General features: G+C 34.8%; 1 long non-coding RNA gene across 3 annotated transcripts in view; it reads right to left on the bottom strand.

Moving 5' to 3' along the window:
• Positions 1-21,626, bottom strand: part of LOC148783343 (uncharacterized) — a 28,008-nt gene extending 6,382 nt beyond the window's left edge. The window contains exons 1-2 of one of the 3 annotated variants that reach the window (XR_016050663.1): positions 21,079-21,432; positions 16,354-16,834 (exon numbers count right to left, since the gene is read on the bottom strand). This is a non-coding gene — a long non-coding RNA (uncharacterized LOC148783343). Of the gene's footprint in view, positions 1-16,353; positions 16,835-19,134; positions 20,544-21,078 lie in introns of those variants that run through there. The other 2 variants (XR_016050661.1, XR_016050662.1) reach the window with 2 other exon arrangements.
• Between the last annotated feature and the right edge of the window lie 3,442 nt (positions 21,627-25,068).

Genomic DNA, 25,068 nt, shown 5'->3' with positions numbered 1-25,068 from the left:
AATTTGAGAAGTCTCGTTGCTATGACAGAGGAAATTTATATTAATTTGAAGTTTCTTTTCAATAAATAGTCGGGGACGAAGTTTTTCAAAGGAACTTCTCTTTTTTCCAAAAACTCCTCATGATTCCAAAAAAAAACTTTACAAAAACTAGAGTCAACTACGCTTCTCAATTTTTCTTAGCTAATGTCTTAAGTATGTCTACAAAGTTCAATTTATCTGAGAAATCTGATCAACTATCTCCCAAATTGGACTTTTTAGACGAGTCCAATACATTTTTTTTTGTATTTGCCCCGAATAAAAAATCAAATCAATGGAGGCCAAAATGCTCTTCTTCTCTGTCTACCCTTTCTCCTCTCTCTACCCACTTTCTCTCCCTCTACCCGCCGTCTCTCAATGCCCGCTCTCTCTCTCCCTCTCTTTAAGCTAGTGCTACTCTCACTTTCTCTCTCTAGCGCCCCATTATTGTTAAGCTCCTGAACTTCCGAGCTTCACGTGGAAAACTCTTTTGCTCTGTATCATCAACAATTTCCACTTGTTTTTGAAACCCCTGATCACCTCCACTCTCACCACCTACAACCACTTCCTCTAAGCCGTTCTCTTTCTCTGTTTAGAAACCTCATTTTCTCTCTCTACACGGCTGTAAATCTAATGAGATGCTTCGCCCGGTGATTCTCTTTGAATTGTTCTCCGGAACGGGATGACAATCGCCCGAAAAACTCAACCTCCATTCTAATTGAAGCGCAGAATTAGTAAAAAACATAAAGACAAAATCATCCTTGAGCATGTAAATGGCCACCCCATCTTTGCTAAGATCCTTCAGAGACTAAAAATCCAATCAGAGTTCCATAAAATGAGATGTGAAACATATTCGTCTAAATAACAGATACCTAGTAGTTCAAGTAAGAAAATGGTAATGAAAAGACATTGGGCATTGGAACTCAACAGGAAGGGTCTGTGATTTTCTGGCCGGAATAGGGACCTTGGCGCCCGGGAAATCAACAAGTTTCTGACTTTTGGCCGGAGAATGGGTTCTTGGTTACCAGTAAAATGGTAGCTTCCAATATATGACCGAAAACCAGACTTGGGAAATCACAAAAACAGGACTTTAGTAACCCTAAAAATTACTAGCTTGGCCGGAAAAGGGGCCATTTGTTGCCAAAAATTAGGGGGGTTTCTATTTCTTGGCGTAAGCTATGCGGATTTCTGAATTTGGTCCGAAACCGGGACCTCTTGGTCTGGAAATCAATGGGGTTCTTATTTTTGGAAGGAAAATGAGACATTGCCGAGAAACCAGCTGGTTGGCCCGAAATAGTGCTTTGTGCCCATAGACTAGGGATCTTGGCTGCTAGAAAACCACGTGCGCTCTTATTCCTCTCGCCGGGAAGGTAAGCCACAGAGAGAGAAAACCAGCGAGTAGAGAGAGAGAGGGAGAGACGTGGGTAGAGAGAGAAAAGGAGAGAGGGCGGGCGGATAGAGAAAAAAAGAGAGGCTGGCCAAAGAGAATGAAAGAGGAGAAGGTATTTTAGTGTTTTTTTTTTTTTTTGACCAAGATAAATACAAGAAAATAGTGGAGAGAATGAAAGAGGAGGAAGGTATTTTAGTTTTTTTTTTTTGACCGAGATAAATGCAACAAGAATAGTATTGGCGTCTAGGGGTGTGATATTAAAAATATAGAGGGGAGGATGTCTACCAAGTTCAATTTGGTTGGGATGTGATGTAAAAATCCACCCCCTATGGTATTTTTTTTCATGTTAAAGGGTATTTTTGTCACTAAAATATGTTTTTTTAGTGGAGGTCCATAAATGGGTCTTTTTAGATAAAAAAACATGGGTGAGTGAGGGAGATAGGAACTTGCCCCGAGAGAAGCTTGCGGTTGGAAATGGGGGGTTTTGCAACAAAACCCTATCACCATCATTTGAGGCTCATCTTGGGCTGTTTTTTCGGCATTTCTTCACGGCATCGGTGAGTTAAAGAAAAGAGTCCATTGTAGGTGGTTTTGTGGTAAGCCGTTCTTTTGTTTGAGCTTTTTTTGAGATTGTATGTGATAACTCTACATAATCCCAATCTTGTAAATTTTTTCTCTTGATAGTGAATATATCTTTGCCGTCTTGCTCGTGGATGTAGCCCATCTTTTGTGAACCACGTATATGTGCATGTCTCTCTCTATTTTCATTTGTGTTGTTCTGTGATGATTTTTTATATTGCTTATTTTATTATTTTTATACTTTTTCCCATTATATTAAACTTGTTATTGCATCTTGGACATGTTATTTGAGTGTTGAAATCATTGTGGTGTAGTGCTCACTACATCTAGTAGGATTTGAAATATCCTAATTTGTTCAAAAGGGGTGATTGGGTTATCCAAATTTTTCAACAAATTTAGGGGTATATGTAATTTTCCCATGTTTTAACCCTTTCTACTCCATATCTTTCTCCAAGGCTAGCCATCATAGTTAGACCCGAGCCTAGATTCTTTGTTTGTTTTTGGGTTCGGGAAGGCCACAAATTCAAACATGGGATGTGGTGTTGAAATCGTTATCCTTGTAACTAATGAAGCCCATGAAATCCCAATAGCCTGGTCATGTTCTCGGTATTGATGGGTTTATTGTGTTTTCCGATTGCAGTGGATATTGCATGATTGGGAGGATGAGGATTGCATAAAGATCTTGAAAACAATGCAAGAAATCAATCCCTAAAAATGGCGGGAAGCTGATAATCGTTGATGCAGTTTTACGACCAGAGAAAGACACCAGTTCCTTTGCCAATTCAAGGTTGGCATTCGACCTCCTCATGGTTTCCCTCTCGACAGGGGGCAAAGAAAGGACGGAGGAAGAGTGGAGGGATGTATTGAGTCAAGGAGGATTTGGTATATGCAGGATTGTATCACTCCGAGCTCTCCAATCTATCATCGAGGCTTACCCTCTGGAGTAGTAAAATCCTTGTCCTCGGCATATTGAAGGACAATTGGAAAATATTTTGTGTTTTTTTCCTTTTTTGGTTAGGTTTTAAGGAACTGAATCTAAAATCCCAGACAAGCCGTACAACATTTATTCTTTTCAATATATTATGTTAAATGAAGCAAATTATAGTGAGGCAGTTACGTACACTATGTTTGAAATATGTCTCTCTATTATAGTTTTATACAATGTGTAATACAGTGTTTGGGTCTGAATCGTTCTGTCATTGGATCATTTTAGAATTAGAACACCAAATCCGATGCAGATCACCAATTCATGGAGTTCTAATACAATAAGAAAGAAAGAAAAAATTGAAAACATTTAAATTGAAATCCTTTTTAAATCATAGATTTCTTTTTGCTCAATGTTAAATTAAAATTTAATCTTGTAAAATTTAAGAAATTTTAATCTTTCAAAACTTATTAAATTGATTGTAAATCATTCGAAACTAAAAAATCTATGTTTACAATTGTTTTAAAATATGTGCTTAAATTTTAAGCAATGAAATCTATTTAAAGTTTGAAATTTAAAAATTGAAAACATGAATTTTGCAATCTATTTAAATTTTGAAAATGAAACTTCAAACAATTTTTTTAAAAAAAACTATTTAAAGTTTTAAGGAAAAGGTTTATATATGGATGCAACCATATAATGTAGAACTACAGATGCACCTCAAAAATCCATCGGAAAAGGTAGTTTTAATATTGAAAAACCCTTTAATTGATCATCTCGACATCGAGATGTATGACCATGAAAAATAAAAAGATTTTAAGTCTAAAAAATAGTGCATTTTACAACTTAATATCTACACCGTCTATTTTCAAGATTTTCATATGTTTATAGATCTACTTGATTTTAACCATTTTTAAATTTTAAACTTTTATAATTAGATATAAAAATAGATTTTGAGATAATCTTAAAAACATTTTACATCAATATTATATACCATGATAAAATTTGAAGGTGAACCTTACCTCTACAGGCCAACTGCACCCAAGTTTTAAATACTGTAAAAATTCATCAAACATAGATTTAAAGTAGATTAAAAGATAAAGTTGAAAAAATTGAAAAAAAATTCTATTTTCCATCTTTTGAATGCATCTAATAGGAGCAAAGATCCAAAAAACAAGAGGTGGATATTAGTTTAAAAAGATCCAAAGAGTTGTCTTCTTGAGAGAAAATGTACAAATAAACATAAGAGAATATGGTGGATGGGTGAGAGAAATGGAGAAAAAAACGAATTTTCATCTTAGAGATTTTGGGTTTGATTTGAAACTTTGTTTAGATCAAGGAGAGGAACAATTTGCGATGAAGTTTTTAAGAGTTCGGTGAAAAAATGGGAGAGGAATCTCAGATTTGTCATTTTGGTTTCAACTTTGTCTTGTTGATTTTTAGTTTTTGATGAAAATTGTTGTGTAGAAATGAAAGAAGGCTTAAAAATGACAATGTTTGAACTTGTTTCATAAATTTTGTTGATTAAATAAGGAATCCTAGGGAGATGTATTGTTGCTCGATTGAACTTGTTTCATAAATTTTGTTGATTAAGGAATCCTAGGGAGATGTATTGTTGCTCGATTGAACTTGTTTCATAAATTTTGTTGATTAAGTAAGGAATCCTAAGGAGATGTATTGTTGCTCGACACCAATTGCTAACCACTCAAGCCTAAGCACAACTATTCCAACAGCTTTCTTTAGCACGAGGACCATAATCAACATCAATATTCTTTGGGAATAATATAAGGCAACATAGTTGTAATACACGCTCCTTATTCTTTGGGAATAATATAAGGAAAATTGCTTCACGAGGGTTGGACCGCATTTCTATATATGCGGTCCAAAAAGTGTATAGCATCCATCGTAAAGATGAGTGCAATGTTGAGAAATCAGGAAAATCCAATCTTCCTACACAACAAATTGGGATATCTCAAATCCCACTTTCACCACTCAAATAAAATGCCCAAGATGCAATAACAAGTGCAATATAACTAGGAAAAATATAGAAACAATAAAACAAGCAATATGGGAAATCATCAATGCACAACACAAATGAAAATAGAAAGGGACAACACATATACGTAGTTCACCCAAGATGGGTTACGTCCATGGGCAAGACGACAATAGTGTATTCACTATCAAGATGAAAAGTTACAGGATTGGGGTTATGCAGGGTTGCGTCATACAATATCAAGAAATGCTCAAACAAATAACTTCCTACCATAAAACTACCTACAGTCGATCCCTTTTTTCGATTCACTGTAGCCACGAAGAAATGCCGACAAAATGGCTCAAGATGAACCCCGATGGTGGCGCTAGGGTTTCACAGTGACGCCCCCAATTTTTCTCGAAACTCGCTTTCTGTTTTCACTCCTGTTTATATCCCTTTTTCTTACGCCCGTGCACTTCCTTCTCTTGAGCCCACGCGCTCCTTTCTCTCGCGCCCGCGCTTCCTTCTTCTTCACGCTTGCGAGCCTCTATCTCTTTTTATAACCTCTTTTAAGGGGCTCCATCCACAAAGATGAAAAAGCCCTTGTTGAAGAGGGGAAATGCCACATGGGGGTGATTTGGCATCACGCTCCAATAATCTCCACCTTGATGCAAAATCACACCCTTGCCTTACCAATCCATCACTTCCTTTCTTTCTTGAAATCTAGAGAAGTTAGGCTCCATTCTAACTTCTCTACTTGGATGGTTTTTATAAGCATATCCGCAAGGTTGTCTTCGGTCTTGATCTTGACCAATCGAGCTCGTTCATCTTCAACAACTTGCGGGATATAGTGATATTGAGCCAATATGTGCCTTGACCTCTTGTGGGGAACCGAGTTCTTGGCCAAAGGTATATCACTCATATTGTGACAAAATAGTTCCATGGGCTTAGACATAGTGCCCATTTCACCTATCAACCCTTGAAGCCACACAACTTCTTTTGATGCCTCCGTTGCCGCCATGTACTCGGCTTCAGTAATTGGCAATGCTACCGTGTCTTGGAGCCTTGACATCCAACTTACCAATCCATTTGCAAATCGAAAAACAAATGCGGTAGTCGACCTACCTCTATCAAGATCACCGGCAAAATTGCATCCATAAAACCTTATAATGGAAGTGGGTCCTTGCTAAATATGATTGCATAACTAGTTGTACCTCTTAAGTACCGAAGTATCCATTTTGTTGCTTCCCAATGAACCTTTCGGGGTTTTCCATAAACCGCCTTAGAACACCAACCGCATGCGCGATATCCGGTCTTGTACATATCATGACAAACATTCAACTTCCAATCGCATTTGTATAAAGAACCTTAGCCATGTTTCTTCTTTTTTCCTCTATTTTCGGACTTTGCATTGAAGACAAATTGAAATGAGGCGCTAAGGGTGTCTTCACCAGGTTTGCATCTTTCATGCCAAAATTTTCAAGCACCCTTTTTATGTAACCCTTTCGAGATATTGACAAAATTCCATTTTGTTTATCCCTTTTAATTTCAATCCCAAGGATTTGCCTAGCCGGCCCTAGATCCTTAATCTCAAATCTTTTACTGAAAGAAGGCTTGAGCTCATCAATTTTTACCTTATCTTTGCACACCAAAAGCATGTCATCTATATATAATACTAAAATCAAGTATGTACCATCATAAAAAAACTTTAAATAGATGCAATGGTCATACTTATTTCTTGTGTACCCAAGGCTCACCATGAACATATCAAATATTCTATACCATTGTCTTGATGCTTACTTGAGCCCATACAAGGACTTCTTCAATTTGCACACAAGTCCTTTTTTGCCCTTCTGTATGAAGCCTTCTGGGTGTTGCATGTACACTTACTCTTCAAGCTTTTTATGCAAAAAACTGTCTTCACATCCATTTGCTCAAGTCTAAATCATGCATAACAACTAAACCAAACACCAAGCGAATTGAGACCAACTTGGCAACCAGTGCAAAAATTTCATCAAAGTCAATCCCTTCTTCTTTCGAAAAACCTTTTCCTACCAATCTTGGCCTATATCTTTCAAGCTTGCCATTAAGCCTCTTCTTTATCTTGAATACCCATTTACAACCAATTGAATTTCTACCATCTAATAGAGCGCCCTTGTGCCAAAGGCACAACTTCATCATGATGGCCATGTGGTTCTACATCTTGACTTACTAGCTCTTCATGCTCTTCACTATGATCAATGAGTATATTCTCATAAGGCATAGTTGTACTTGGTGGAAGTATTTCGATATTGCTTTGAAATTCTTAGCTCACTTGTTGCACTTCTTGACTATTGTCCTTTATCATCATCCTTTTTACCAATACCGTAGATTCATCAAAATGAACATCACGACGAGTAATTATTTTTCAAATACTTGGATCCCATAACCGGTACCCCTTCACACCTTTGATATAACCCACAAAGATGCACTTCTTTGACCTTGGATCCAACTTGGTTATTTGGCAACTTGGAATAAGTGCATATGCATCACAACAAATTTTTTTTAAATCGGAGTAGTCACTTGAAGTTCCATACCATACCTCATTAGGAGTTTTACTTCTTAATGCTATCGAAGGTGATTGGTTGATAAGATAACAAGCCATTGATACAAATTTCGCCTATAATTCTTATTCTAAGCCGTCATTACGTAACATACATCTTGCACGCTCCATCAAAGTGCGATTCGTCCTCTCAGCTACACCATTTTGTTTAGGATTGTAGGCATTTGTGTAATGCTCGTATTTCCCTCGGCCTTGTAAAATTTTTCGAACTCCTTTGATACAAACTCTCCACTATCATTTCAAAGAACTTTGATGTGATGCCCCATAGTTTTTTCCACTTCGGCTTTAAAATTCTTAAATGCACAAAACACATCACTTTTGGATTTGAGAGTTTTGATCCATACATTTCTTGAGAAGTCATCAACAAATGAAACAAAATATAATGCGCATCCATAAGATGTAGTTTGTGAAGGGACCCATACATGCGAGTGAATATAATCAAGCTTGTGCTGGCTTGTATGTTTCCCGGTCTTGAATGGTTGTCTATGTTGATTCCTATAGACACAATGCTTACAAAATTCAGATCCATCAACTTTATGTGTAGGAATAAAATTTCTTTTCATCAAGACCTCTATACCCTTATTACTCATATGCCCCAATTTTCTATGTCATAGGCGATATGGAATTTTCTCACATTTAACCACAGAATTTACTTCATTATTTGTTATTGTGCTTCCCAATAAATTGTACAAGCTCCCAACTAGAACTCCTGTCATCACAATTAGAGCTCCTTTTGATACTTTGATTACTTCACATTGGCCGGTGAACTTATAACCTTCTGAATCTAGCGAAGAGAGGAAAATCAAGTGCTTTTTTAGTTCCGACACATTCCTAACATCCTTAATTGCCTGAATAGACCCATCAAACATCTTTGGTGAACTGAACCCATTCCAACTAGCTTGTTAGTGGAATTATTTCCCATGGATACCGATCCTCCTTCACATGACTCATATGAGTCAAACCATGATCTTTGTGGGCACATACGATGGGTGGCTCCACTATCATGTAACCAGTTTTGATAGAATATAGAATTATTTGTCACCATCAATACTTCATCTTCAATGAACCCGGATGTAGACTCTTTAATTTGATTTTCTTCATTCTTGGATTCACTTGGCTTTTACTTTTCGCATTAGGAGCTTTGGAAGAATTTACTCCATTTCTCTTAAAACAATTCTTCTTTATATGACTGGGCTTCCCACAATGCCAACACACATTCTTGTTATTGGGCCCTCTAGATTTTGATTGAAATCTTGAATTACTTTTTGAATAGTTCCTTGTTGAATTACCCCGTTCATTCGATCGACCTCTTGCCACACTATTCGATTCTATCGAACTTCCCAAAGATGCTTTCTTTCGAAGTTCATCGGCAAGTAGGGCACTACACATCGAGTCCAAATAAAGAGAATCCTCTTTACTACAACTCAATGTAGTAACAAGGTTAATGAATAAAGCAAGGTGACCGCTTTATCTTCATCATCCATTCTCACACCAATACTCTCAAGTTGACAAATGAGGTTATTAAACTCATTCAAATGCTGTGACACATTTGCACCTTCTTTCATTATCAAGGCATACAATTTTCTTTTCAAGAAAATTCGGTTTGTGAGAGATTTTGTTTGATACAAACTTTACAATTTTTCCCACAAATCTTTTGCCTTCTTTTCACCAACAATATTAAACAAAATTTCATTCGTTAAACATAAGCGAATAGTGGTCCGTGCTTTCATATCGAGTTCAACCCAATCATCATCGGTCATATTTACCGGTTTCTTATCCCTTTCAAGTAATGCTTTCTGTTGCCCTTGATGTACAAATAAATGTTGCATTTTTAATTTCTAAATTTCAAAATTATCTTTCCTATTAAACTTCTTCACCTTAAACTTATGAGGTGCCATTTTCTCCCAAAATACTACACTAATTCCTTGAGCTCTGATACCACTTGTTGATAAATCTAGAAAACCCAATCTTCCCGTACAACAAATTGGGATATCTCAAATCTCACTTTCACCACTTAAATAAAGTACCTAAGGTGCAATAACAAGTACAATATAATTGGGAAAAATATAGAAACAATAAAACAAGCAATATGAGAAATCATCAAAGCACAACACAAATGAAAATAGAGAGGGACATGCACATATACATGGTTCATCCAAGATGAGCTACGTCTACAGGCAAGACAGCAATGATGTATTCACTATCAAGAGAAAAAATTACAGGATTGGGGTTATGCAGAGTTACCTCATATAATCTCAATAAATGCTCTAACAAATAACTTCCTACCATAAAACCACCTACAGTCGATCCCTTTCTTTGATTCACTGCAGCCGCGAAGAAATATAGACAAAATGGCTCAAGATGAGCCCCGATGGTGGCGGTAGGGTTTTACAGTGACAACCCCAAATTTTCTCCTCTTGAAACTGGCTCTCTATTTTCAACCCTTTTTCTTAAGGCCCGCGCACTTCCTTCTCTCACGCCGACACGCTCCTTTCTTTCGCGCGCGTGCCTTCTTCTTCTTCACCCCCACACACTTCTTTCTCTCTTTAGGAAAAAGTTTATATAAGGTTGTAACGTTATAATGTAGAATTACGGATGTACCTCAAAAATCCATCGGAAAAGGTGGTTTTAATGTTGGAAAGCCTTTTAATTGATCATCTCAACATCGAGATGTATGAACATGAAAAATAAAAAGATTTTAAGTCTCAGAAATAGTGCATTTTACAACATATTATATGCACTGTCCATTTTCAAGGTTTTCATACGTTTATAGATCTACTTGATTTTAATCATTTTTAAAATTTGAAATTTTATAATTAGATATAAAAATAGATTTTGAGATAATCCTAAAAACATTTTACATCAAAATTATATACCATGATAAAATTTGAAGGTACACCTTACTTTTACACTCTTACAAATGAATCCGTATGCCAACTGCACCTTTTTTTAGAAAGGTTTTTTGGTCGAGTTTTAAAGGGTGAATTTCAGATATAGCAAATTGACAATATTAGATGTAGCTAATGTAGATGACACAAATTGCGGAGGCACCAGATGGATGACACCTATAGGGGAGGCATATTGAAGCATCACACCTAAAGACTCATAAAATGTGCGTAAAGTTCTCCATTAAGAGTATACTATGTAATTGTTCTATTCATTAAAAAAACTACTTATAGAATTTTATAGGTTTAAAATTTAGTGAACTATTTTTCAAAATGAGTATTTTTAAAGAAAAATTTGAAAATTTTAAATTTTTAATAAAACTTTTAGGTGATGGATCATGTGTTGAGATGACCATATGTTACACTATTATTAATTACTAGAAAAAGTATCCCGTGTATGTGGAAGGGTGGTAGGGTGCAGAAGCACCCTTCCAAGGGTTGAGATCACGTAGGGCCATGTCCGAGGTTTGAAAATTAGTCTCATATTTTATTTTGTTATTTAAGTAATACATTTATCTGAATTTTCAACTAATAAGTGTAATTTGATAAATATAACTAAATAAAAATGATCAAACTACCTCTATATTTGTTTTGGTGAATAATTTTTATTCAAAATATTTTTTTACTAATTTTATTCAATCTTACAAAAATAAAACTAAAATTCAAATTTCAGATGAATATCATTTTTAAATAAAAATAGAAAATAAAAAACGACATTCATTATTAGCCCTTGGAACCATTAAAAAGGCTGTGGACGAAATACAAACCTTAATTACTATTCTTGACCTAATCAGCTTTTTATTGCCGTTCTTATAAAATTTGAATTAAGTAATTCCGAACCAAGCCCCAAATCTCAAAACAATTTCTTGAATGCCATATGGTGAGGAACTTGGTGGTGTTTGAGATGATACGTTCTTGTATTTATGTTGTTCTCTTCTCTGGAATAAAGTTGTGACAGTTCTTTCCCTCTTTGTTTTTGTTTTGCTGTGTTGTATTTGATAAAGTTGTGAGAGTTATTTCTCTCTCTGAATAGGAGATAGTCTCTTTGCCAGTTCTTGTTTTAGTTCATTGTGATCAAGATAGAGAGTTTCCCCATGGAAAATCGATGATTTTTATTTGGTTCGTTGGGTGTTTCGTCCCGCAACTCTAAACAGATTCAGTACCACCTGTCATCAACATAGCCTCTTTCCTGTACCACTTGTCATCAACATAGCCTCTTCCCAACTACTTTTGTTTTGATTTTTAAACAAAAGTTTAATAAAAACTAATACAAAGTTACGACCTCAAACTGTTGGAAAAAAGATGCGACTCAAAAATCCATCGAATAAGGTTGTTTTGAGAGTGAAAAACCTATTAATTGTTCATCTCAAACTTGAGATGTACGAATGTGGGAAAAAAAAAGATTTTACAAGACGTGCCTCAAAAATCCAACGAATAAGGTTGTTTTGGTAGAAAAAAATCTTTTAATCATTCATTTCAACCTTGAGATATATAGATGTGGGTAAAAAAAGATTTTAAAGTACCAAAAATAATACATCTTATAATATATTATCTAGATTGTCCGTTTTGAAGATTTTTTTATATTTGTAGATCCGTTTGATCTGCATCATTTTTTGAGTTATAAATTTCATAACTATATATGAAGTAGTTATTTAGCTCATCATTGAAATATCCGACACCAAAGTTACATATTTCTAAAAATTTTGGAGGTGCGGCTTAGCCTTGTAAAGAAGCTAAAAAATGGAAACTTTTTATTATAGCCTTGCCAGAGTTTGTCTCTAATTAATGTTTTATTTTTAAGTTAATTAGAATTATCAATCAACTTCTTAACTCATAAAATGAATTATTCAAATTATGATTTTAATTTTAAACATTTAAATCCACTCAACTATACCTTCAAAGGTCTTTCTTAAGCACAAGGCGGTCTAAGAACCACTTGGCAGTTTATATATTATCACTAAAACCATTTATAAATTAAATTTAATTTTGTTTAATAAATAATTCAATTATTTTAATTTATGCTCTGAAAAAGGAATTATTCTTAAAATGATTCAAATTTTCAAAAATTCAGACTTTTAGTTTTTAGCTTTTAAAATAAATATTTGAAAAAATATATATTTAAATTTGATTAATTATTTTCTAAGACATACTCAAATTTTTGTTGATATGGTGCAATTTTGGATAATTTAGAAAATTTATTGTTAAAATAATGAAGGACATTAATGTCTTTTCCAATAAAGGCATTAATTATCATTAGAAAAAAAAAAGAAGACTTTTGTGATACATTTATATGACTTTGGTATTTAATATGATGTACATGGTCCCCTATTGAGATATCACACCAAACGACTTATAAAAATGTAACACTAGTGCTTAAAATGCTCCTTAAGATTTGAACATGAAATAATGAATAATATGGAGATTCTCTATACAAAACTAAGGAGGGGAGGCGATTTATGAGATCAACAACTGTTAATGTAGCTTTAACCCCAAAGCTATGGGGAATATGAAACTCATGCGTAAGGGTCATAACAACTTGAAGGATATGACGGATTTTCCTTTTAGCTACGTCATTCTGTTGTGGAGTATAGGGACAAGTTTTTTGTAATTTAATATCCTTAGTTTTCAAATATTCTTGAAAATCATGTGATAAGTATTCCTTCCAAAGTCTGATCGTAAGATTTTTATTTTTATACCAATCTGGGTTGCAACTATAGATAAAAAAGTTTTTAGATGGGAGAACATACATCACTATGAATAAGATGAATATGTGCAGTTGCTTTATCTACTCTAGTAGGAAAAGGCATACACATGATTTTATTCAAGGAAAAACTAAGATAACATTAGGTAAACAAAAAGGTGTACCAAGGGAAACATAGAGTGAGAGATTATTTGTACAAGTAATACTTAGTTTCTTCCAATTAGCTGTAAGAATCTGACTATTACTTTGGTACGGTTTAGTGGGCAATGTTTCACGATTCAAAAAATTGGCTCGAATTATTTCATATTCTGGGTGCAACTTCATTAGGATTTGCATCACCTTCGTATCTTCTTTTATCTCCTTTAGGCTTCTAATGCAACAAGCACCGGTGATTATCATTATACCTATAGATTCATATTAGCATAATATTCTTGGTTGCTTTTCTCCCTCTTTCCATAGGTAAACGTATCATACTCAATTCGGAATCGCCTTGCAAGATTTGATTGCTAATAAATGTTTTCCAGATATTCCCACATTTCTTTTACAGTGTGGAAGCCTCTCATTGGTCTTCCAATATCCATATCCACAGAGTCGAGGATCCATGAAACAATATTTGCATTGTTGATTTTCTATTTCTGGATTTCTTTAGTATTGGATGGATCCAGTTGAGATTTAGTTCCATCAATAAATCCTCACAAACCTTTTCTTTCAACAAAAAACTAAATATGGAAGCTCCAATCGGGATAGTTTTTCCCATCAAGTTTGATAGCCAACACATCTCTTTTTTCAAAAGCCATGTACAAATTGTATGACCACCCTCTCAGACATGAGCAAGAGCTTGGATATGTCATCAAAACTCAGATGCGCGATTTTTTTTTTGTAACAAAAGCTAAAAACACTGAGACAATGGAGCAAAGGAACTTTTCAATGTAATCTGAGGGAGGTCAAGTAACAAGCAAATGTAAGATGGTGACAGAGACTTTGATGATTTATGCCCACGTGAAAAACAAACAACAAATGGAGCTTTAAAAGAAAAATCGGACGAAACCCTAGAATCAAAATAGAACCCTGACAATGGAATGACGACTTCAAAAAAAAGAGTGAGAACCCCAAAACCCCAACTGAAGAAGCAACCAATAAAAAAAAAAAAATGTCACTAGGGATGATGAAAAACAATTTGCAACAACGAAAGAGGTCCAAAGATAATTATTGGAGATGGTGAATACTGGTGACGGTTAAAACCAATTTGCAAACACACTTTGCAAAACACAGTTTGCAACAGAAGCAAGAGGATAAAAAGGTTTAAAGAAAGAGATTAACGTGTTGGGACAATAATACCAGGGACGGTGAAAAAATGTTAGAGACGGTGAGTACTAAAGGTACAATGTGATCACAAAGAAGCAACCCAAATCTGAAATGAAAATTGAAAAAAAAAATCCATAAAGAAACTTCGACCAGAGAAGTATCTTGTCGAAAAGGAAAATTAGTACTGGAGGGGAAAGATTGGTCAGAGATAGCTGATATTGAAAATTGTTTACTACAATCTTGCTTCGAGAGAGAGATCTAAGATGGACGTAAGGAATGAAAGAGATTGATTCAACAGACACAAGATGGCCGATCAAGGAACCATTCATACATAGGAATGAGCAACAGATAGAAACGGTACACAAATGAAACTTTGCTCTGATACCATGTAAAACACACAAAGAGGCAAAGGGAAAACCTATATCTATTGGCTATTTTCAACATGCATATATAATATAACCAGAGATAACTTGCATCGGAAGTTAGCCTACAATAAGTAACTTTCTATACACGATATAATATAAAATAAATTCAAGATCTTCAATTGTCTCTACATTCCGTACTAAGCTTCAATCCTCAAAATAATTTTTGAATTCCACGTGGTGACGAACCTGGTTGCGTCTGAGATGATATGTTCGTGTATTTGTGTTGTTCTTTTCTCTAGAATAAAGTTGTGAAATTTCTCTCTTTCCATATTTTTGTTTTGTTATGTTCTATTACATAAAGTTGTGAGAGTTGTTTCTCTGTCTAAAAAGGATGTAGTCTCTTTGCCATAATGGTGTGCTTCCTGGTTTAGTTCGTTGTGATGTATGAATGAATCAATAAAGAGACTTTCTCTTATGGAAAAACGACGATATTTATATGGTTGGTTGTGTTTCATCCTGCAACTCTAAATAAACTTGGTACTACCCATCATCAACTAGGCTTTCTCCCAACTATTTGGAATTTGCCTTAATTTTAAACATAAGTTTAGAAAAAGTTTATACAAGGTTACAACATCAAACTATAGAAAAAAGACACGCATAAACAATTCCAGGAAAATGGTTGTTTTGCTGGTGAAAAACCATTAGTTGATCATCTCAACCTTGAGATGTATGGATGTGGGGAAAAAAAAGATTTTAAAGTACAAAAAATGGTACGTTTTGTAATATATTATCTAGATTGTTTATTTTCAATATTTTTATGTGTTTGTAGATTTTCTAGATCTGTACACTTTTTTCAGTTTTAAATTTCAAAACTAGATGTGAAATAGTTTTTCAGGGCTTCATTGAAATTCTCGCAACCAAATTTCATCTTTCTATGAATTTTGGAGGTGCGCCGTAATTCTATTGTTTTAGGATGATATGCATTGCTGAACCGTAGAATCGTACCAAGCATTGACCATGGTGTTCGCCAAAAATGACTTGGTAATCTAGTATCTCGATCGGAGGTGATCGACTTAGATACACCATGAAGGGGAACTTCTTTAAAAAAAATATATTTTCTTTTGACAGGGAATGAAATGTGTCATTTTCCAAAAATGGTCCACTATTACAAACACAAAATTATCTGTTTTGACCGCATAAGTTTTGAGCAATGTTGTAAAACTAGGGTGACCCCAAACTTGTCCACCATACTCGTACTTGGCAATATATCGAGTCCAAGTAGGTGGCATACAAAACTCTAGTGACTCCAGCATTTTGGTATTATAACTTGTATGGACTTGGTCGGGTCCTTGATAGACGCAACCAAGTCTGTATGAATGAAATTGACTCAGGATCCGACCAAGTCCCGAGTCTTGGTTTTGAACATTGAGGTATTACCAAAACTTTATTATTTTCACCACATTTCAATCTCAAATTGAGCGATGAAGTAAATAAGAGAAGCAAATGATGCTTCAATTTTCACGTGTAATAATTTCAAGCTTGTGGCTATTTAAGTGACTGCAAGAACCTCAAAATCCCTATATATATGTAAAAAGAAAGAGAAGGATACAAGAGCATAAAGTAGATGAACATTCAAGATGAGGAAGTTGAAGGCCAGGCTGAGTTTTGGTAGCTCACTCTGGCTTTCATCGACTCCCTTGCACTAAGATGTGCAGTCGAGCTTGGCATAAATATAATCAAGCAATGGCGAGGCACTCACACTCACACACAATGTTGCTTCCCTTTCCTCACCTCCTCCAGGTACACAATTGTTGTCACGAATGTTGCGCTTCCTCACTAGGAAGCGCATGTTTCGTGTAGAGGCGAGGCAAGGTGAGGCCTATTACACTATAATTACTAGGAAAAGTATCCAGTCCATAAGGACTCGCACCCTTCCAATAGTTGAGATCCATAGGGCCATAATCGACAGCCGAGAGATGGATACGACGGGGATCTGCAACAAATTGATTGACGATCTGTACTGCATGGGATATATCTGGACGGGTCATAGTGAGATAAAGTAGATTGTCAAATAGTTGTCTATAGAGAGTGGGATCTAGAAGTTTGTCCCTATTACCCTTTCTATATTTTACATTCAATTCCATTGGTGTATCCACTGGTTTATCATCAGATAAGTTGGCCAGTTTAATCAATATTTGGTGATATCCATTAGGAGAATAATGAATCTCTAGGCCATGAAAGTAAGTTAATGGACACAAATCTTTAATTTTAAATGAGTGACTGAGAAGCTCTTTTGAGTGTTGTTTATTATCAAGGTTATCATCAACATATAGGAGAATGATTGTTATCCTTGAAGAACAATAGTGGGTAAATAGCGAATAGGCATGAACAAATTGTTTCAACCCAGCATTCTGCACGACCTGTTGAAATCGTTCAAACCAAGCTCTTGGAGCTTGTTATAAACCATACAAGGTTTTTTTCAAATGACAGACTAGAGACTTGTCATGGAAATACTTGAGAGGAGGTCGCATATATATTGTCTCTTTTAAATGTCCATGAAGAAAAGTATTCTTTGCATTTATCTGAGAGATAATCCGATGACGAATAGCTAAGAGGGTAATTACTATACGTATAGTGGTCATTTTAGCAACTGGAGCAAATGTTTTGTAATAGTCTATGCTACTCCTATTTGTAATATTGAGTAACTAGTCGTGCTTTATATTGCTCAATTCCTCCATTACATTTAAGTTTCAAAGAAAAAACCTATTTACTTCCAATAATAGATATATTAGGAAGGCTCGGTATAAGATCCCAAGTGTTATTTTCCAGCGCAACACTAATTTCTGCATCCATAGCTTCTTTCCAGTAAGACATTGTCAAGGTTTGCTAGTAGGTGGAGGGAATATCAACTGAATTGAAAGAGGTAAATATTGATCTAGGAAGTAAACAAAGATTTAGGTGTTTGGAAAGAATCTCACCTCTATAAAGAGAAGTAAAAATCATCATGGGAAAAACCATATCGTTCAGGTAGGTAAGTTACATGTAAAGAACATCGTAACTGGGTAGAGTTGTCAAAAGAAACATGATTATAAGAAAAGAGGGAATGAAGAGAATCACTCACAAATGGGGTGGAGGTTTGACCTCGCTTTGGTTTGTGAGATGCAGAAAGCATGGATTTGTATTGTTTGCCTACTGTTGATGCACTAAAAGCTGTGGTGAGTTATCAGTGGTGTTGGCATATGAGAAGAAAGGAGCAGAACACCATGTTGATTAGGCAATTAAATAGTAATACAAGCGGCAGCATGACGACATTATAAGAAATACGTATGCAACGAGCTACTGGATCATAACATAGAAATCCCTTTTAGTCTAGACAATAACCCACAAAAGCACAAGTGGCAGTTTGAACATAAAATTTTGTTCTTGCATGTGTAGGGAGGTAAACATAACAAACACATCAAAAAACATGCAAAAGAGGATAATCAGGACAAACATAAAATAATGAATAATATGGAGATTCTCTTTACAAAACTAAGGAAGGGAGGCGCTTTATGAGATAAACAGTTGTTGATGCAGCTTTAACCCGAAAACTTTGAGAAATATGAGAGTCATGCATAAGGGTCATAACAACTTCTGGATAAGGTGAATTTTCCTTTCAGTTACGCCATTCTGTTGTAGAGTATAGGGACAAGTTTTCTGTGATTGAATACCCTTAGTTTTAAAATGGTTTTGAAAATCATATGATAAGTATTTCCCCTAGAGTCTGATCGTAAGATTTTTACTTTTGTACCAAACTGGGTTGCAACTATTGATAAAAAAGTTTTAAAATGGTAAAACACTTTAGATTTTTGGCGCATAAAGTATATTCAAGTATAGCGTGCACAATCATCAATGAACAAAACAAAATACTTATATTTCATTTTGGATAAAATTGGAGCAGGACCCCATACATCACGATGAATAAGATGAAAATGTGCAGTTGCTTTTTCTACTATACTATGAAAAGGCATACAAGTGCTTTAATTTAAAGAACAGCTAATGAAAGATTTATTGATAGATTTTAAATTAAGTACTTTATTGGGCAACGAACTAGAAAGAAACAAATAATCTAATATATTTGCATTCAGATGACGAAGTCTCCGATGCCACGTATGCCGTTGCTTATTAGAAATAGAAAAATTCAAATCCGATGGAGAAAAGAAAGAAGCATCACGGTTTGGTTTTTCAAACTCCGAGACAAATAGATGACCAATTCTATGCCCCTTCCCTTTCATTGTCTTAGTGCGTAGGTATGTATTACACAACCATCACGAGAAAAATTGAACATTGTAACTATCATCAATAAGTTGGCGACAGAGATTAGATTAATAGTTAATTTAGGAACAAAGAGAACATTAGGTAAACAAAAAGGTGCACCAGAGGAAACACAGAGTGAGAGATTATCAGTATCAGTAATAGTCAGTTTCTTTTCATTAGCTGTGAGAATCTGATTATTACCTTGGTACAGTTTAGTGGATCATGGACTTGAGTGCACTTTAGTCATATGATTAGACGCATCCGAATCAATAAACCAAAGGGGATTCACACTAAGGGATATGTGAGAATTCATATAAAATAAGCCCTTAGGAGAGAAAGCTGAAGAGATAGTCGTAGACACAGAGTTTTGTATCAATTGTTGAATATCATCTAGCACAACAGTTGTTTGGGAACCTGCCGCATTGGGGGCATCATTAGCAGCTTGGTATGCCTTGTAAAAAGGTTTCCTTGTATCTGATGCCCTGTTGCCTCACTGAGGACGATTTCAACACTCCGTGATAATGTGCCCTAGACGTTTGCAATAATATCCAAAAAATATTTCTTACAATGGGAAATATGACCATATTCTTTACGATTATAACATTGCAGCAATGATGGGTTCTTTTGTTGTGGATTTTCCCTGGCTCGTTGAGCCACAAAGACGGACCCTATATCCTTCTTTCCCTCAATGGTGACATGTGTTGCATTTCTCGTCTCCTCACGAAATAAATCACCCAAAATGACATCCATATTGGGCAATATTTTCACGATTCAAAATATTTGCTCGAATTATTCCATATTGTATGCGCAACTTTATTAGGAATTGCATCATCTTCTTGTCTTCGTTAATCTCCTTTAGGCTTCTAATGCAAGAAGCACTGATGATAGTCATTATACTTATAGATTCATATTTTGTCCACAAGTTCATAAAACCAGCATAATATTCCTGGATGTTTTTTTCCCTCTTTCCATAGATAAACATCTCATATTCGGTCCGGAATAACTTTGCAAGATTTAATTGCTAATAGATATTTTCTAGATATTTCCTCAATTATTTTACAATGCGGAAGCCTTTCATTGGTCTTCCAATGTCCATATCCAAAGAACCGAGGATCCATGAAACCATATTTGGATTGTTGATTTTCCATTGTTGGATTTCTTTAATATTGAGTGGATCAGGTTGAGTTGTAGTTCCATCAATATATCCATACAAACCTTTTCCTTCAACAAAAAGCTGAAAATGGAAGCTCCAATCGGTATATTTTTACGCATCAATTTTTATAGCCAGCACTTCTCCTTTTTCAGAAGCCATGTTCAAATTGTATGAGCACCCTCTCAGATGTGAGCAAGAGCTTGGATTTGTGATCAAAACTCATATGCACGAGTTTTGTTTTGTAACAAAATCTTGAAAGACCGAGACAATGGAGCGAGGAACTTTTCAATGTAATCTAAGAGAGGTCAAGTAACAAGCAAAGGTAAGACGGTGACCAAGGCTTTGATGATTTATGCTCACGTGAAGAACGAACAACAAATGCAGCGTTAAAAGAAAAATCGAACGAAACCCTAGAATCAAAATAAAACCTTGACAATGGAATGACGACTTCAAACAAAAGAGCGAGAACCCCATAACCCCATCTGAAGAAGCAGCCAATGAAAAAAAAAACTTTCACTGACGACGGTGAAAAACAATTTGCAAGCAACAAAGGAAGAGGTTCAAAGATAATTATTGGAGATGGTGAATACTGGTGACGGTTACAACCAATTTGCAAGCGCAATTTGCATAACGCAGTTTGCAACATAAGCAAGAAGTTAAAAAGGTTTGAAGCAAAAGATTAACGTGTTGGGACAAAAATATTAGATATGGTAAAACAATATTAGAGACAGTGAATACTAAAGGAAAACTGCGATCACAAAGAAGCAACCCAATTCTGAAACAAAAATTGAAAAAAAAAAATCCGCAAAGTAATTCAGTTAGAGAAATACCTTCTCGAAAAGAAAAATTAGTATTGGAGTGGCCAGATTCGTCAGAGATTGCTGATATTGAAAATTGCTTACTGCGATCTTGTTTCGAGAGAGAGATCCACGATGGCCGAAAGGAATGAAAGAGATTGATTCAACAGCCACAGGATGGCCGATCAAGGAACCATTCACAAATAGGAATGGACAATAGATAGAAACGGGAAAATAATGAAATCTTGCTCTAATACCATGTAAAACACTCAAAGAGGCAGAGGAAAAACATATATCTATTGTCTATTATCAATATTTACATAAAATACAGCAAAGATAACTTGCACCACAAGTTACCTTGCGAAGCAAGATAAGTTACAATAAGTGACTTTCTATACATAATATAATATAAAATAAATACAAGATCTTCAATTGTCTCTACATTCCATATCGAGCTTCAATCCTCAAAATAATTTTTGAATGCCACGTGGTGACGAACCTGGTTGCATTAGAGATGATATGTTCCTGTATTTGTGTTGTTCTCTGCGCTAGAATAAAGGTGTGACATTTCTCTCTTTCCATATTTTTATTTTGTTGTGTTCTAATAGATAAAGTTGTGAGAGTTATTTCTCTGTCTGAAAAGGATATAGTCTCTTTGCCATAATGGTGTGCTTCCTGGTTTAGTTCGTTGTGATCCATGAATGGATCAAGACAGAGACTTTGTCCTATGGAAAAACGACGATCTTTATTTGGTTGGTTGTGTTTCGTCCCGGAACTCTAAATTGATTTGGTACCACCCGTCATCATCTAGGCCTTCTCCCAACTACTTGGAGTTCGCCTTATTTTACAAACATAAGTTTAGAAATAGTTTATACAAGGTTACGATGTCAAACTATGGAAAAAAGACACGCATAAACAATCCAAGGAAAATGGTTGTTTTGGTGGTGAAAAACCATTAGTCGATCATCTAGACCTTGAGATGTATGGATGTGGGGAAAAAAAGATTTTAAAGTACCAAAAAGGGCACGTCTTGTAATACATTATCCAAATTGTCTATTCTCAATATTTTTATGTGTTTGTAGATTTGCTCAATATGTACCACTTTTTGAATTTTAAATTTCATAACTAGATGTGAAGTAGTTTTTCAGGGCATCATTGAAATTCTCGAAACCAAATTTCATCTTTCTATGAATTTTGGAAGTGCGCCTTAATTCTATTGTTTTAGGATGATATGCATTACTGAACTGTAGAATCGTACCTAGCTTAGACCATGGTGTTTTCCAAAATTGACTCAGTAATCTAGTATCTCGATCAAAGGTGATCGACTTAGGTACACCACAAAAAAGAACTTCTCTAAAAAAAATATATTTTCTTTTGACAGGGAATGAAATGTGTAATTTTCAAAAAATGGTCCATTATTGCAAACACAAATTCATTAGTTTTGACCGCATAAGTTTTGAGCAATGTTGTAAAACTAGGGAGACCCCACACTCGCCCACTATACTTGAACTTGGCAACATGCCGAGTCCAAGTAGGTGGCTGACAAAACTCGAGTGACTCGTATGTGCCTAAAGTACTCCATTAAGAGTATACTATGTAATTGTTCTATTCATTAAAGAACCACTTATAGAATTTTATAGGTTTAAAATTTAGTGAACGATTATTCAAAATGAGTATTTCAAAAGAAAAGTTTAAATTTTTAATAAAACTTTTAGGTGATGTATCATGTAGCGAGATGACCATAAAATACTGATATATTACACAATTATTAATTATTAGGAAAAGTATCCCGTGCATGTGTAAGGGTGGTAGGGTGCCCAAGCACCCTTCTAAGGGTTGAGATCCCCGTATGGCCATGTCCGAGGGCCAAAAATTAGTCTCATATTTTATTTTATTTATTTAAGTAATACATTTATCGGAATCTTGAATTAATAAGTGTATTTTTGTAAATATAATTAGATAAAAATGATTAAAAATATTTCAAATAAAAATGACAAAAATACCTTTATATTTGTTTTGGTCAATAATTTTATTCAAACTATTTTTTTTTCTAATTTTATTCAATCTTACAAAAATAAACCTAAAATTCAAAATTCAGATTAATATCATTTTAAAATAAAAATAAAAAATAGAAAACGAGATTCATTATTAGCCCTTGGAACCATTAAAAAAGCTGTGGACGAAATACAAACCTAAATTACTATTCTTGAACTTATCATCCTTTTCATTGCCGTTCTTATAAAATTTGAATTTGAGTAATTCCGAGCCAAGCTCCAAACCTCAAAACAATTTCTTGATGCCATGTGGTGAAAAAGTCGGTGGCGTTTGAGATGATACGTTCTTGTATTTCTCTTCACTAGAATAAAGTTGTGACAGTTCTTTCTCTGTTTGTTTTTGTTTTGCTGGTTCTATTCGATAAAGTTGTGAGAGTTATTTCTCTCTCCAAAAAGGAGATAACCTCTTGCCACTTCCTGTTTTAGTTCATTGTGATTAAGACAGAGAGCTTCCCCTATGGCAAATTGATGATCTTTATTTGGTTGGTTGCGTGTTTCGTCCTGCAACTCTAAGTAGATTCATCACCACTTGTTATCAACATAGCTTCTTCCCAATTACTTCTGGTCTGATTTTTAAAAAAAGTTTTAATAAAAATTTCTACAAGGTTACGACTTCAAACTGTAAAAAAAAAAAAGACGCGTCTAAAAAATGCATCGAATGAGGTTGTTTTGATAGTGAAAAAGCTTTTAATTGTTCATCTCATTCTTCAGTTGTTCAGACATGGGAAAAAAAAAAAGATTTTAAAAGACATGCCTAAAAAATCCATCGAATAAAGTTGTTTTGGTAGTGAAATATCTTTTAATTGTTCATTTCGATCTTGAGATATACGGATGTGGGAAGAAAAAGATTTTAAAGTACCAAAAATTATACATCTTGTAATATATTATCTAGATTGTCTATTCAATCATCAAAATAATTTTTGAATGCCAAGTGGTGATGAACCTGGTTGCGTCTGAGATGATATGTTCTTATATTTGTGTTGTTCTCTTCTCTAGAATAAAGTTGTGACATTTCTCTCTTTCTTTATTTTTGTTTTGTTGTGTTCTATTAGATAAAGTTGTGAAAGTGATTTCTCCGTCTAAAAAGGATATAGTCTCTTTGCCATAATGGTGTGCTTCCTGGTTTAGTTCGTCGGGATCCATGAGTGAATCAAGACAGAGACTTTCTCTTATGGAAAAACAACGATCTTTATTTGGTTGGTTGTATTTTGTCCCGCAACTCTAAATAGACTTGGTACAACCCGTCATCATCTAGGCCTTCTACCAACTACTTGGACTTCACTATATTTTTAAACATAAGTTTAGAAAAAGTTTATACAAGTTTACGATGTCAAACTATAGAAAAAGACACGCATAAACAATCGAAGGAAAAAGGTTATTTTGGTTGTGAAAAACCATAAGTTAATCAAAGAAAAAAATTTAAAGTACTAAAAACGGTACGTCATGTACTATATTATCTAGATTGTCTATTCTCAATATTTTTATGTGTTTGTAGATTTGCTCTATCTCTACTAATTTTTTAGTTTTAAATTTTATAACAAGATATGAAATAGTTTTTCAGGGCATCATTGAAATTCTTGAAACCAAATTTCATCTTTCGATGAATTTTGGAGGTGCCCCTTAATTCTATGGTTTTAGGATGATATGCATTGCTAAACCGTAGAATCGTACCTAACTTTGACCACGGTGTTCTCCAAAACTGACTCAGTAATATAGTATCTCAATCGGAGGTGATCGACTTAGGTACACCATGAATAATAGCTTCTCTAAATAAAATATATTTTCTTTTGACAGGGAGAGAAATGTACAATTTTCAAAAAATAGTCCACTATTACAATCATATAATCATAAGTTTTGACCGCATCAGTTTTGAACAATGTAGTAAAACTAGGGAGACCCCACTCGCCCACCATACTCGAACTTGACAACATGCCGAATCCAAGTAGGTGGTTGACAAAACTAGGGTGAC

Source organism: Amborella trichopoda, chromosome 2 (assembly GCF_054954075.1).
Source record: "Amborella trichopoda isolate Santa Cruz 75 chromosome 2, AtrichopodaSantaCruz75HAP2 v2.0, whole genome shotgun sequence".
In the NCBI taxonomy this organism is placed as follows: Eukaryota; Viridiplantae; Streptophyta; class Magnoliopsida; order Amborellales; family Amborellaceae; genus Amborella; species Amborella trichopoda.
The sequence above is the reverse complement of the archived record's forward strand: the minus strand, read 5'-3'. Positions and strand labels throughout refer to the sequence as shown.